Source organism: Hordeum vulgare, chromosome 7H (assembly GCF_904849725.1).
Source record: "Hordeum vulgare subsp. vulgare chromosome 7H, MorexV3_pseudomolecules_assembly, whole genome shotgun sequence".
Classification (NCBI taxonomy): domain Eukaryota; kingdom Viridiplantae; phylum Streptophyta; class Magnoliopsida; order Poales; family Poaceae; genus Hordeum; species Hordeum vulgare.
Window position 1 is genome coordinate 499,608,035 of NC_058524.1, and position 14,981 is coordinate 499,623,015.

Sequence of the window (14,981 nt, forward strand, 5' to 3'; positions counted from 1 at the left end):
TCGGGTAGGGGCACGACGGGAGGGGGTAGGAGACCAACATCGTTTTTTTTAGGGTTTGGGTGTCCTCGAGAGTTTTGGTCGAGCGAGAGGGCCGCGGGGGGGGGGGGGTGCTCCCGTGGTATAAGTTATCACGGTTGAGAGGGGGTATATATATCGACCGCCCCTCATGTCTAAGTTACCCGGGAGGGGGTTATATCGACAACGACGACATACATACATGGGAAAATAATGTTATCGGGGAGGGGGTATATTGACCCCCCCCCTCGTGTTGAAGTTATCGGGAGGGGGTATATCGACAATGACATACAAGATAAAAAATAAGAAGGCAAAATAATAAATAAAAAGAGGAGAAGAAGAAAGGAATATAATATAAGTGATTGAAGAAAAAAAGAAAAAAAAGGAGAAGAAGAAAGGAATAGAGAAGAAGAAGAAAAAAATAGAACATTTTTTCTTCTTCTCTATTCCTTTCTTCTTCTCCTCTTCTTTTTCTTCTTTTTCCTCTTCTTATTTATTTCTCCTCTTCTTCCTCTCCTCTTCTTCTCCTTTCTTCCTCTTCTTATTTTCCTTTTTCCTCTCATTCTTTTTCTTCTTCTTCCTTATCTTCCTAGCTATATATAATACTTTTCTAAAAATGTAACTTTTGCATATATAAAACGTTTTCTTCTTCTTCCTTCTTCCTTCTTCCTTCTCTTCCTTCTTTTCCTAAATATGTAAAACTTTTCTAAAAATGAAACTAACCTAAAATGTACTAAATCAGAGAACATATATTGATAAAACTAACCTAAAATGTACCCAAATGTACTAAAAATCTAACTTTTATATGCACAGAGAACATACATACATATATACATTTTTATAAAAATGCAAAAAACAAATCATCATATATATGAACAAAAAATCTAAAAAAGGACATATAATCAGATATACACACATACATACACTCACACATATAAACATAATCTGGAAAAAAACATCATATAATCTAAAAAAACAAAGGAGAGGACAGGGTGGGCGGCGCCAGCCTAACCAAGGAGAGGTGCAGCATGGTCAGGGCAGGGCAGAGGCACAGCGCCAGCGTCGATGTAGAGGGCGGCGAGGGCAGCGTGGTCGGGGCAGGGGTGATGGTGTCGACGGGGCAGAGGGCGGGGACGACGTCGACGGGGCAGGTCGGGGGCGCGGCAGAGGCACAGCGAGGGCGCGCGCCATGGTCGGGGGGCAGGGGCGACGACGGCGTGGTCGGGCCAGGCAACAGCGGCGTGGTCGGGGGCACGGCAGAGGCATGCCGAGCTCGGGCAGCCTGGCGGCGTCGTCGGAGGGATCGAAGAACTGACGAAATTTTCACAAGTGCTGGCTTATATAGCAAAGCCATTGGTACCGGTTGGTGCCACCAACCGGTAACAATGACCCCTTTAGTGTCACCAACCGGGACTAAAGGTCTCTTTTCAGAAGCCCGAAGGGCGGGAAGCAGAGGCCTTTGGTCATGGTTGGTGGCACCAACCGGGACTAAAGGGGGGCATTGGTACCGGTTCGTGTCACCAACCGGGACCAAAGGTCTCTTTTCAGCAGCCCGAAGGGCGGGAAGCAGAGGCCTTTGGTCCCGGTTGGTGGTACCAACCAGTACCAATGCCCCCCTTTAGTCCCGGTTGGTGCCACCAACCGGGACCAAAGGCCTTGCGCGGTGCGGTGCTATGTTTAGTCCCACCTCGCTAGCCGAGAGGGGCTCGGAGTGGTTTATAAGCCCTGCCGAACAAACCACTTCGAGCTCCTCTCTACTGCAGGATTACGGGCCAAAAATCATTTTGTGTGCTTGTGGGCCTATTGGGCCTACTGCGGGTCTGCATCCTGGCCATGGTAATGGGTTTCTAGTCGTATGCACGCCGTGGTGGCCCTGTAGGTGGCACTTTTTTTAATTTTTTTTCCAGTTTTTTTGCTTTCATTTGTGTTTCTAATTACTTATTTATTTTCTTTTATGATAATTCTTTTTGCTATTAAAGTTTGTAACAAAATTCTAATTACTTATTTATTTTCTTTTATGATAATTCTTTTTGCTTTTAATGTTTTGAACAGAAAATACTTTGATAATTTTAGTTGCATAAATTCTATATAATTTTAGTTTCAATAATACTAGAGGTTTATAAAAGCTTTTTAGTTGATTCCTTTAGTACCAGTTCTATGGCTGTTACAAAGGCATTTTATTTGGTACAGGTTCTTCTTGGTTTCTTTTTTGTTTCTAATTACTTATTTATTTTCTTTTATGATAACTCTTTTTGCTATTAAAGTTTGTAACAAAATTCTAATTACTTATTTATTTTCTTTTATGATAATTCTTTCTGCTTTTAATGTTTTGAATAGAAAATACGATAATTTTAGTTGCATAAATTTTATATAATTTTAGTTGAAAGACCATGAAATTGAAAAGCATTTGAAATGAACTCTGAAAAGGTTCCAAGTTGGCATGGTATCATCATTTCACCCACATAGCATGTGCGAGAAAGTTGAGAGGGTTACGGCAAAAACTGGATGCACTTCGTGTACAAAACGGACAATCTCTTTCGAAGTATGAGGGTTTTGTACGGAAACTCGTCTGTTACAAAGGGATTTCATTTTTTGAACTTATTTGAACTCCATAGTTTTTCTGTGTTCAAAATGCACCATTCAATGCCACATCATCAATTTACAACCCTTTCTGACTTCATTTGTTATTTTTCATGCATTTACTGATTATTTTGAGCTATAAGACCATCAAATTGAAAATCATTTGAAATGAACTCTGAAAAGGTTCCAAGTTGGCATGGTATCATCATTTCACCTACATAGAATGTGCGAGAAAGTTGAGAGGGTTCCGGCAAAAACTGGATGCACTTCGTGTACAAAACTGACAATCTCTTTCGAAGTATGAGGGTTTCATACGGAAACTCGTCTGTTACAAAGGAATTTCATTTTTTTGAACTTATTTGAACTCCATAGTTTTTCTGTGTTCAAAATGCACCATTCAAAGCCACATCATCAATTTACAACTCTTTTTGACTTCATTTGTTATTTTTCATGCATTTACTGATTATTTTGAGCTATAAGACCATGAAATTGAAAAGCATTTGAAATGAACTCTGAAAAGGTTCCAAGTTGGCATGGTATCATCATTTCACCCACATAGCATGTGCGAGAAAGTTGAGAGGGTTACGGCAAAAATTGGATGCACTTCGTGTACAAAACGGAAAATCTCTTTCGAAGTATGAGGGTTTCATACGGAAACTCGTCTCTTACAAAGGAATTTCATTTTTTTGAACTTATTTGAACTCCATAGTTTTTCTGTGTTCAAAATGCACCATTCAAAGCCACATCATCAATTTACAACCCTTTCTGACTTCATTTGTTATTTTTCATGCATTTACTGATTATTTTGAGCTATCAGACCATGAAATTGAAAAGCATTTGAAATGAACTGTGAAAAGGTTCCAAGTTGGCAGTGGTGACAATTTTAGCACAACACATGATATCCATTACATCTATGGCACAACATTACATTTTCTCAAGTTCACAACAGTGCACAAATGATAGAATTACATCTAGGGCACAACACACTAGAAGAAACATAACACACACACTGCCACTTAATTGGCTTGCTTAGACCAAATAGAAACTAAACTAGCCACAATGCTGATGCCAAGAACAAAGAGAAAACCCATTGTTTCCATGAGCTCATTCCTTTTCTTCAACTTCAATTGCATTTTCTTGTTTTCATTGTTCAGATCCATAACCTTCTTCTCCATCCTACTAGCTTTGATCCAACTACGTTCAAGGCCACCATGGAGCTCCTCAAAAGCTTGCCCCACTAGCTCTGTGGGAGGGGGGGGGTCAATCCAAACAACCCAATCACACTCATCAGGAAGGTGTTAAATCAGAGTTCACATAATTAGGTGAAATTCATAACTTTGCAATAAATCGATGAAAACAGAGTACCAAATGATGTTTTGAGGAATTACATCGAGTGGACAACCCAAAAATCTTCTTTCCGTGCTTGCTCCACCCCAAGAAACACGTCGAGCAGGAATTAGCCCATGCCCTAGGCAACGGTGATTCGAGCGCTCCTCAAGGCCGTAGAAACTTGGATTGGGAATGAAAAACTCAGATTGGAACTGCACAATCCCGCAGCCATCCACCTACGAGCCAGAAAGGCGCATATTATGGCCCATCCCGCGAAACCCTAGATGAGAAATCCCCATATCCAATGTCAACCAAAAATCCAAAACGACTTACCTCACCGTGTGCGGAGGAGCATGCAGACGACATTGCGGACGTACACATGGACGTGCCCCAGCGGTGAAAATGGGGACGGGGCGTGACGGACCGCTAAACCTAGACAAATCTTGGGAAAAATGGAGCTCCAAGGTCGAGCTTTGAGAGGAGAAAGCTTAACTAGTGTGGCTCGGGCATTTCATCGAACACCTCATGTGCATAGGAGGTGAGGTAGAACTGTTGGAAATATGCCCTAGAGGCAATAATAAATTAGTTATTATTATATTTCTTAGTTCATGATAATCGTTTATTATCCATGCTATAATTGTATTGATTGGAAACACAATACTTGTGTGGATACATAGACAAAACACTGTCCCTAGTAAGCCTCTAGTTGACTAGCTCGTTGATCAAAGATGGTCAAGGTTTCCTGGCCATAGGCAAGTGTTGTCACTTGATAACGGGATCACATCATTAGGAGAATCATGTGATGGACTAGACCCAAACTAATAGACGTAGCATGTTGATCGTGTCATTTTGTTGCTACTGTTTTCTGCGTGTCAAGTATTTGTTCCTATGACCATGAGATCATATAACTCACGGACACCGGAGGAATGCTTTGTGTGTATCAAACGTCGCAACGTAACTGGGTGACTATAAAGATGCTCTACAGGTATCTCCGAAGGTGTTCGTTGAGTTAGTATGGATCGAGACTGGGATTTGTCACTCCGTGTGACGGAGAGGTATCTCGGGGCCCACTCGGTAATACAACATCACACACAAGCCTTGCAAGCAATGTAACTTAATGTAAGTTGCGGGATCTTGTATTACGGAACGAGTAAAGAGACTTGCCGGTAAACGAGATTGAAATAGGTATGCGGATGCTAACGATCGAATCTCGGGCAAGTAACATACCGAAGGACAAAGGGAATGACATACGGGATTATATGAATCCTTGGCACTGAGGTTCAAACGATAAGATCTTCGTAGAATATGTAGGATCCAATATGGGCATCCAGGTCCCGCTATTGGATATTGACCGAGGAGTCTCTCGGGTCATGTCTACATAGTTCTCGAACCCGCAGGGTCTGCACACTTAAGGTTCGACGTTGTTTTATGCGTATTTGAGTTATATGGTTGGTTACCGAATGTTGTTCGGAGTCCCAGATGAGATCACGGACGTCACGAGGGTTTCCGGAATGGTCCGGAAACGAAGATTGATATATAGGATGACCTCATTTGGTTACCGGAAGGTTTTCGTGCATTACCGGAAAAGTTTCGGGCTCATCGGTAGTGTACCGGGAGTGCCGGGAGGGGTGCCGGGGACCATCGGGAGGGGTGTCACGCCCCAAGGGGTCTCATGGGCTATGGGAAGAGATAAACCAGCCCCTAGTGGGCTGGAATAAGTTCCCACTAAGGCCCATAAGGTTTGAGAAGGAAAAAACACAAGGTGGAAAGAGTTTCCAAGTGGGAAGGTGGAATCCTACTCCAAGTAGGATTGGAGTAGGACTCCTCCACCTCCAATTTCGGCCAAACCTTTAGGTTTTGAGGCTGCCTCCTCCCCTCCCTCCCACCTATATATACGGAGGTTTTAGGGCTGATTTGAGACGACTTTTCCACGGCAGCCCGACCACATACCTCCACGGTTTTTCCTCTAGATCGCGTTTCTGCGGAGCTCGGGCGGAGCCCTGCTGAGACAAGGTCATCACCAACCTCCGGAGCGCCGTCACGCTGCCGGAGAACTCTTCTACCTCTCCGTCTCTCTTGCTGGATCAAGAAGGCCGAGATCATCGTCGAGCTGTATGTGTGCTGAACGCGGAGGTGCCGTCCGTTCGGTACTAGATCGTGGGACTGATCGCGGGATTGTTCGCGGGGCGGATCGAGGGACGTGAGGACGTTCCACTACATCAACCGCGTTCACTAACGCTTCTGCTGTACGATCTACAAGGGTACGTAGATCACTCATCCCCTCTCGTAGATGGACATCACCATGATAGGTCTTCGTGCGCGTAGGAAATTTTTGTTTCCCATGCGACGTTCCCCAACAGTGGCATCATGAGCTAGGTTCATGCGTAGATGTCTTCTCGAGTAGAACACAAAAGTTTTTGTGGGCGGTGATGTGCGTTTTGCTGCCCTCCTTAGTCTTTTCTTGATTCCGCGGTATTGTTGGATTGAAGCGGCTTGGACCGACATTACTCGTACGCTTACGAGAGACTGGTTTCATCGTTACGAGTAACCCCCTTTGCTCAAAGATGACTGGCAAGTGTCGGTTTCTCCAACTTTAGTTGAATCGGATTTGACCGAGGAGGTCCTTGGATGAGGTTAAATAGCAACTCATATATCTCCGTTGTGGTGTTTGCGTAAGTAAGATGCGATCCTACTAGATACCCATGGTCACCACGTAAAACATGCAAACAACAAAATTAGAGGACGTCTAACTTGTTTTTGCAGGGTATGATTGTGATGTGATATGGCCAACGATGTGATGTGATATATTGGATGTATGAGATGATCATGTTGTAATAGAAATATCGACTTGCACGTCGATGGTACGGCAACCGGCAGGATCCATAGGGTTGTCTTTATAACTAACGTTTGTGCTTGCAGATGCGTTTACTATTTTGCTAGGATGTAGCTTTAGTAGTAATAGCATGAGTAGCACGACAACCCCGATGGCGACACGTTGATGGAGATCATGATGATGGAGATCACGGTGTGACGCCGGTGACAAGAAGATCGTGCCGGTGCTTTGGTGATGGAGATCAAGAAGCACGTGTTGATGGCCATATCATGTCACTTATGAATTGCATGTGATGTTAATCCTTTTATGCACCTTATTTTGCTTAGAACGACGGTAGCATTATGAGGTGATCTCTCACTAAAATTTCAAGACGAAATTGTGTTCTCCCCGACTGTGCACCGTTGCTACAGTTCGTCGTTTCGAGACACCACGTGATGATCGGGTGTGATAGACTCAACGTTCACATACAACGGGTGCAAAACAGTTGCGCACGCGGAACACTCGGGTTAAGCTTGACGAGCCTAGCATGTGCAGACATGGCCTCGGAACACATGAGACCGAAAGGTCGAGCATGAATCGTATAGTTGATATGATTAGCATAGAGATGCTTACCACTGAAACTATTCTCGACTCACGTGATGATCGGACTTGAGATAGTGGATTTGGATCATGTACCACTCAAATGACTAGAGAGATGTACTTTTTGAGTGGGAGTTCTTAAGTAATATGATTAATTGAACTAATTCTCATGAACATAGTCTAATGGTCTTTGCGAATTACGATGTAGCTTGCACTATAGCTCTACTGTTTTTACATGTTCCTAGAGAAAATTTAGTTGAAAATTGATAGTAGCAAAACTTTGCAGACTGGGTCTGTTAAACCGAGGATTGTCCTCGTTGCTGCGCAGAAGGATTATGTCCTTAATGCACCACTCGGTGTGCTGCACCTCGAGCGTCGTCTGTGGATGCTATGAACATCCGACATACACGTTTCTGATGACTACACGATAGTTCAGTGCAAAATACTTAATGGCTTAGAAGCAAGGCGCCGAAAACGTTGTAAAACGTCACGGAACATAAGTGATGTTCTAAAGAGATGAAATTGTGATTTCATGCTTGTGCCCTTGTTAAGAGGTACGAGACCTCCGACAAGATTCTTTGTCCACAAAGTAAAGGAGAAAGGCTCAATCGTTGAGCGTGTGCTCAGATTGTCTGAGTACGACAATCGCTTGAATCAAGTGGGAGTTAATCTTCCAGATGAGATAGTGATAGTTCTCCAAAGTCACTGCCACCAAGCTGTGAGAGCTTCGTGATGAACTATAACATATCAAGGATACATACAATGATCCTTGAGCGATTCGCGATGTTTGACACTGCGAAAGTAGAAATCAAGAAGGAGCATCAATAGTTGATGGTTTGTAAAACCACTAAGTTTCAAGAAAGGCAAGGGCTAGAAGGGATACTTCGTGAAACGGCAAAACAGTTGCTGCACTAATGAAGAGACCCAATATTAAACCCAAACCCGAGACTAAGTGCTTCTGTAATGAGGGGAACAATCACTGAGGCGGAGCAACTCAAGATACTTGGTAGATAAGAAGGCTGGCAAAAGTCGAAAGAAGTGTATTTGATATACATGATGTTGATGTGTACTTTACTAGTACTCCTAGCAGCATGAGGGTATTGGATACCGGTTCGGTTGCTAAGTGATTAGTAACACGAAATGAAAGCTACGGCATAAACGGAGACTAGCTAAAGGCGAGGTGACGATACGTGTTGGAAGTGTTTCCAAGGTTGATATGATCAAACGTCGCACGCTCCCTCTACCATCGGGATTGGTGTTAAACCTAAATAATTGTTATTTGGTGCTTGCGTTAAGCATGAACATGATTGGATCGTGTTTATTGCAATACGATTATTCATTTAAGGAGAATAATGGTTACTCTATTTTCTTGAATAATCACCTTCAATGGTTTATTGAATCTCGATCGTAGTGTTACACATGTTCATAATATTGGTGCCAAAAAGATACGAGTTAATGATGATAGTACCACTTACATGTGGCACTGCCGCTTGAGTCATGTTAGTATAAATTGCATGAAGAGGCTCCATGCTGATGGATCTTTGTACTCACCTGATTTCGAATCACTAGTGACATGCAAACCATACCACATGAGCAAGGCCTTGTTTTCATTGAGATGAAATTAAGATAGTAACTTGTTGGAAGTGATACATTTTGATGTATGCAGTCCAATGGGTACTGAGGCACGTAGTGGATATCATTATGTTCTTACTTCACTGATGATTTGAGTAGATACGGGAGTATTTACTTAATGAATCACAAGTCTGAAATGTTGAAAAGTTCAAATCCGTTTCAGAGTGAAGTTCGTCGTAACAAGAGGATAAACTGTCTACGATATGATCATAGAAATGAATATCTGAGTTACGAGTTTTGGTATGCAGTTAAGACAATGTGGAAATTGTTTCGCAGTTCATGCCACCTGGAACATCATAGTGTGATGATGTGTCTGAACGTCATAGCCACGCACTATTTGGTATGGTGCATACTATGATGTCTGTTATCGAATTACCACTATCGTTTATGGGTTATGCATTAGAGACAACCGCACTCACTTTAAATAGGGCACCGCATATTTCCGTTGAGATGACACAGTATAGACTGAGGTTTAGAGAAATCTAAACTGTCGTTTCTTGAAAGTTTGGGGTTTCGACACTTGTGTGAAAAAGTTTCATTCTGATAAGCTCGAACCCAAAGCGGATAAATGCTTCTTCATAGGGTATCCAAAACAGTTGGGTACATCTCCTATCTCAGATCCGAAAGCAAAGTGTTTGTTTCTAGAAACGGATCCTTTCTCGAGGAAAGGTTTCTCTCGAAAGAATTGAGTGGGAGGGTAGTAGAACTTGATGAGGTTATTGAACCATCACTTCAACCAGTGTGTAGCAGGGCGTAGGAAGTTGTTCCTGTGGCGCCTACACCAATTGAAGTGAAAGCTGATGATGGTGATCATTGAGCTTCGAATAAAGTTACTACAAACCTCGTAGGTCGACAAGGTCGCGTACTGCTGCAGAGTAGTACGGTAACCCTGTCTTGGAGGTCATGTTGTTGAGCAACAGTGAACCTACGAGTTATGGAGAAAGCGATGGTGGGCCCAGATTCCGACAAATGGCTGGAAGCCATGAAATCCGAGAGAGGATCCATGGATGAAAACAAAGTGTAGACTTTGGAAGAATTACTTGATGGTCATAGGACTATTGAGTAAAGATGGATTTTTAAAGGAAGACAGACGATGATGGTGATAAGTCACTATTAAGAAAAGCTCGACTTGTCGCAAAGATGTTTTCGATAAGATCAAACAGTTGACTATGATGAGACTTTCTCACTCGTAGCGATGCTAAAAGTCTGTTAGAATTATGTTAGTTGTTGATGCATTATTTATGAAATATTGCACGTAGGATGTCAAAACATTGTTTTCTCGATGGTTTCCTTGAGCAAACATTGTATGTGATACAACCAGAAGGTTTTGTTAATCCTAAAGATACTAGCAAGTATGCAAGCTCCAGTGATCCTTCAATGGACTGGTGCAAGCATCTCGGAGTTGGAATATACACTTTGATGAGATGATCAAAGATTTTGGGTTTGTACAAGGTTTATGAGAAACTTGTATTTCCAAAGAAGTGAGTGGGAGCACTATAGAATTTCTGATAGGTATATGCGGTTGACATATTGTGGATCAGAAGTAATGTAGAATTTCTGTAAAGCATACAAGGTTGTTTGAAAGAAGTTTTCAAAGGAGTACCTGGATTACGCTACTTGAACGTTGAGCATCAAAGATCTATGGAGATAGATCGAAAGCGCTTAATAGAAGTTTCAACAAGATGCATGCCTTGACAAGTTTTTGAAAGAGTTCAAAATAGACCAGCAAAGAAGGAGTTCTTGGTTGCGTTGTGAGGTGTGAATTTGAGTAAGACTCAAAACCCGACCACGGCAGAATAAAGAGAATAGACGAAGGTCGTCTTCTATGCCTTAGCCGTAGAATCTAAAGTATGCCATGCTGTGTACCGCACCTGATGTGTGCCTTGACTCAAAGATGTTGAGAGGTACAGAGAGTGATCCATGATTGAATCACTAGCAGCAGTCAAAATTTATCCTTAGTAACTAATGGACTAAGGAATTTTTCTCGATTATGGAGGTGATTAAAGAGTTCGTCGTAAAGGGTTACGTCGATGCAAGCTTTGACACTAATCCGAATAACTATGAGTAGTGAAACGGATTTGTATAGTAGAGTAGATATTTGGAGCATTTCCGAATAGCACGTAGTAGCAGCATCTATAAGATGACATAAAGATTTGTAAAGAACGCACGGGTATGAAAGTTTCAGAACCGTTGACTAAAACCTCTCTCACGAGCAAGACGTGATCAGACCCCATATGGGTGTTGGATTCGTTGGAATCACATGGTGATGTGAACTAGATTATTGACTCTAGTGCAAGTGGGAGACTGTTGGAAATATGCCCTAGAGGCAATAATAAATTAGTTATTATTATATTTCTTAGTTCATGATAATCGTTTATTATCCATGCTATAATTGTATTGATTGGAAACACAATACTTGTGTGGATACATAGACAAAACACTGTCCCTAGTAAGCCTCTAGTTGACTAGCTCGTTGATCAAAGATGGTCAAGGTTTCCTGGCCATAGGCAAGTGTTGTCACTTGATAACGGGATCACATCATTAGGAGAATCATGTGATGGACTAGACCCAAACTAATAGACGTAGCATGTTGATCGTGTCATTTTGTTGCTACTGTTTTCTGCGTGTCAAGTATTTGTTCCTATGACCATGAGATCATATAACTCACGGACACCGGAGGAATGCTTTGTGTGTATCAAACGTCGCAACGTAACTGGGTGACTATAAAGATGCTCTACAGGTATCTCCGAAGGTGTTCGTTGAGTTAGTATGGATCGAGACTGGGATTTGTCACTCCGTGTGACGGAGAGGTATCTCGGGGCCCACTCGGTAATACAACATCACACACAAGCCTTGCAAGCAATGTAACTTAATGTAAGTTGCGGGATCTTGTATTACGGAACGAGTAAAGAGACTTGCCGGTAAACGAGATTGAAATAGGTATGCGGATGCTAACGATCGAATCTCGGGCAAGTAACATACCGAAGGACAAAGGGAATGACATACGGGATTATATGAATCCTTGGCACTGAGGTTCAAACGATAAGATCTTCGTAGAATATGTAGGATCCAATATGGGCATCCAGGTCCCGCTATTGGATATTGACCGAGGAGTCTCTCGGGTCATGTCTACATAGTTCTCGAACCCGCAGGGTCTGCACACTTAAGGTTCGACGTTGTTTTATGCGTATTTGAGTTATATGGTTGGTTACCGAATGTTGTTCGGAGTCCCAGATGAGATCACGGACGTCACGAGGGTTTCCGGAATGGTCCGGAAACGAAGATTGATATATAGGATGACCTCATTTGGTTACCGGAAGGTTTTCGTGCATTACCGGAAAAGTTTCGGGCTCATCGGTAGTGTACCGGGAGTGCCGGGAGGGGTGCCGGGGACCATCGGGAGGGGTGTCACGCCCCAAGGGGTCTCATGGGCTATGGGAAGAGATAAACCAGCCCCTAGTGGGCTGGAATAAGTTCCCACTAAGGCCCATAAGGTTTGAGAAGGAAAAAACACAAGGTGGAAAGAGTTTCCAAGTGGGAAGGTGGAATCCTACTCCAAGTAGGATTGGAGTAGGACTCCTCCACCTCCAATTTCTGCCAAACCTTTAGGTTTTGAGGCTGCCTCCTCCCCTCCCTCCCACCTATATATACGGAGGTTTTAGGGCTGATTTGAGACGACTTTTCCACGGCAGCCCGACCACATACCTCCACGGTTTTTCCTCTAGATCGCGTTTCTGCGGAGCTCGGGCGGAGCCCTGCTGAGACAAGGTCATCACCAACCTCCGGAGCGCCGTCACGCTGCCGGAGAACTCTTCTACCTCTCCGTCTCTCTTGCTGGATCAAGAAGGCCGAGATCATCGTCGAGCTGTATGTGTGCTGAACGCGGAGGTGCCGTCCGTTCGGTACTAGATCGTGGGACTGATCGCGGGATTGTTCGCGGGGCGGATCGAGGGACGTGAGGACGTTCCACTACATCAACCGCGTTCACTAACGCTTCTGCTGTACGATCTACAAGGGTACGTAGATCACTCATCCCCTCTCGTAGATGGACATCACCATGATAGGTCTTCGTGCGCGTAGGAAATTTTTGTTTCCCATGCGACGTTCCCCAACAGACCCAAATGCCCTCCCCTCGCTGGCCAAAAAAACAGAGTGCTCTGCCGCGGCGATGGGTATATATAGCCAAATTATTTGTCCCGGTTCGTGGCATAAATCGGGGCTAAAGGCCCCCCTTCTAAACCGGTTCAAGGCACGAACCGGTACCAATGGATGTGGGCGAGGAGCACAGCCCATTGGTCTCGGTTCGTGCCTAGAACCGGGACAAATGGGTCTAGACGAACCGGGACCAATGCCCACGAGGCCCCGGCCGGCCCCCTGGGGTCATGAACCGGGACTAATGCCCCCCATGGGTCCCGGTTCGTGAAGAACCGGGACTAATGGGTTGTCCAGGCCCGAACAAAAGCCTTGTTTTGTACTAGTGGTGTGTGTGTACCAACATGTGTATGAGCGCGTGCGTGGGTTTGCTGGCGATGGAGCCGGAGGTGTGACCGCGTCACCCGGGCAGTTAGGGGCCGGGTCGTTCGCGTACGGGTGCGACGGAAGCGCGAGCCAAGTAGGTCGTGGGGTGTGGGGAGTGGGCGAGTGGGAGCGCCGTGGGCGCATCGTGCGTACGAGCGCGCATATAAGAACTCGCTGGGTCCTCTGTGTATTGTTAAGCAGTGGCTGAGTTCGTGCTCAGAAATACAAGCGGCCGTTCGTGCGGCCGGCGGCGTCCGTGCGCTGGGCAAAAATCTCTCTGTGTTCTCCTCCTTCTTCCTCCTTCTTTCTTCTACGTATGTGTGTGTGAGAGAGAGAGAGAGCTCAGGTGAGGAGGAGAGCTAGGGCTAGACACCAACATTTGGTACCAGAGCCACAGTTCGGGAGCTCACCGGCGGGAATGGCGATCGTGCAACACGGCGGCGGCGCGGGCGGATCAGTGTCGATGGTGATGCCGATGCTCACGCCGGACAACTATACCATGTGGAAGATCAAGGCGCAGGCGGTCCTCGACGTACACACCATATGGGAGGCGGTGGCGCCGGGCGACGTAGCGGTGAACGCCAAGAAGGACAAGGCGGCGCGCGCGATGCTCCTCGGAGCGCTGCCAGAGGACGTGCTGTTGCAGGTGGCAACGAAGCTCACCGCCAGGGAGGTATAGGACTCCCTGAAGGTGAGGTTCGTCGGCGCCGATCGGGTCCGCACGGCGAGGTTGGCGACGCTGCGCGGGGACTTTGACCGCCTGAAGATGGCGGACGGCGAGGCGCTGGACGCGTACGCCGGGAGGCTGGTAGGGATGGCCGCGTGGTTCGCGAGCCTAGGGGAAACGCTAGGCGACGCGACGCTCGTGAAGAAGCTGCTGGATACCGTCCCGGATCGGCTGTTCCCCGTCGTCGCCGGCATCGAGCAGTTCTGCGACACGGCGATCATGGCGTTCGACGAGGCGCTTGGGTGGCTGCGAGCGTTCGACGAGCGGGTGCAGCGCCGTGGTCAAGATGGCAGCGAGCGTGGCGGTGAGCAGTTGCTCATGACGGCGGCGCAGTGGGCAGCGCGGGAGCTTCGACACGGCGGTGCTCGGGACGATGACGACGGCAAGAGCGTGGCGTCGAGCAGCGGCAGGAACCAGCGCGGGCGCTGCTACAAGTGCGATGAGCGCGGCCACTTCAAGAGGGACTGCCTCAAGCTGCGGAGGGAGCCGGCGGTGGAGCTCGCGCTGATGGCGGACGCCGGCATTGAAGACGACGGACTCCTCTGAGCCACGGCTTAGAGGGGTGAATGTTAGATGAATAAGCCGCGGCTAGCCGGCTTCGGCCAGAGCACGTCAGGCACGCGTTCGTGCGTGTGCCAGACATGGCGTGCATGGTCTGGTCCGCGTCAGGCTAGTAGCTCCAGGAGTGTGTGTACCAGCATGTGTACGAGCGCGTGCGTGGGTTTGCTGACGATGGAGCCGGAGGTGTGACTGCGTCGCCCGGGTAGT

At 45.8% G+C, this 14,981-nt stretch overlaps 1 pseudogene; it reads left to right on the forward strand.

Moving 5' to 3' along the window:
* Window positions 1-1,043: 1,043 nt before the first annotated feature.
* Window positions 1,044-14,759, forward strand: LOC123409166 (annotated as a pseudogene).
* Window positions 14,760-14,981: the final 222 nt, after the last annotated feature.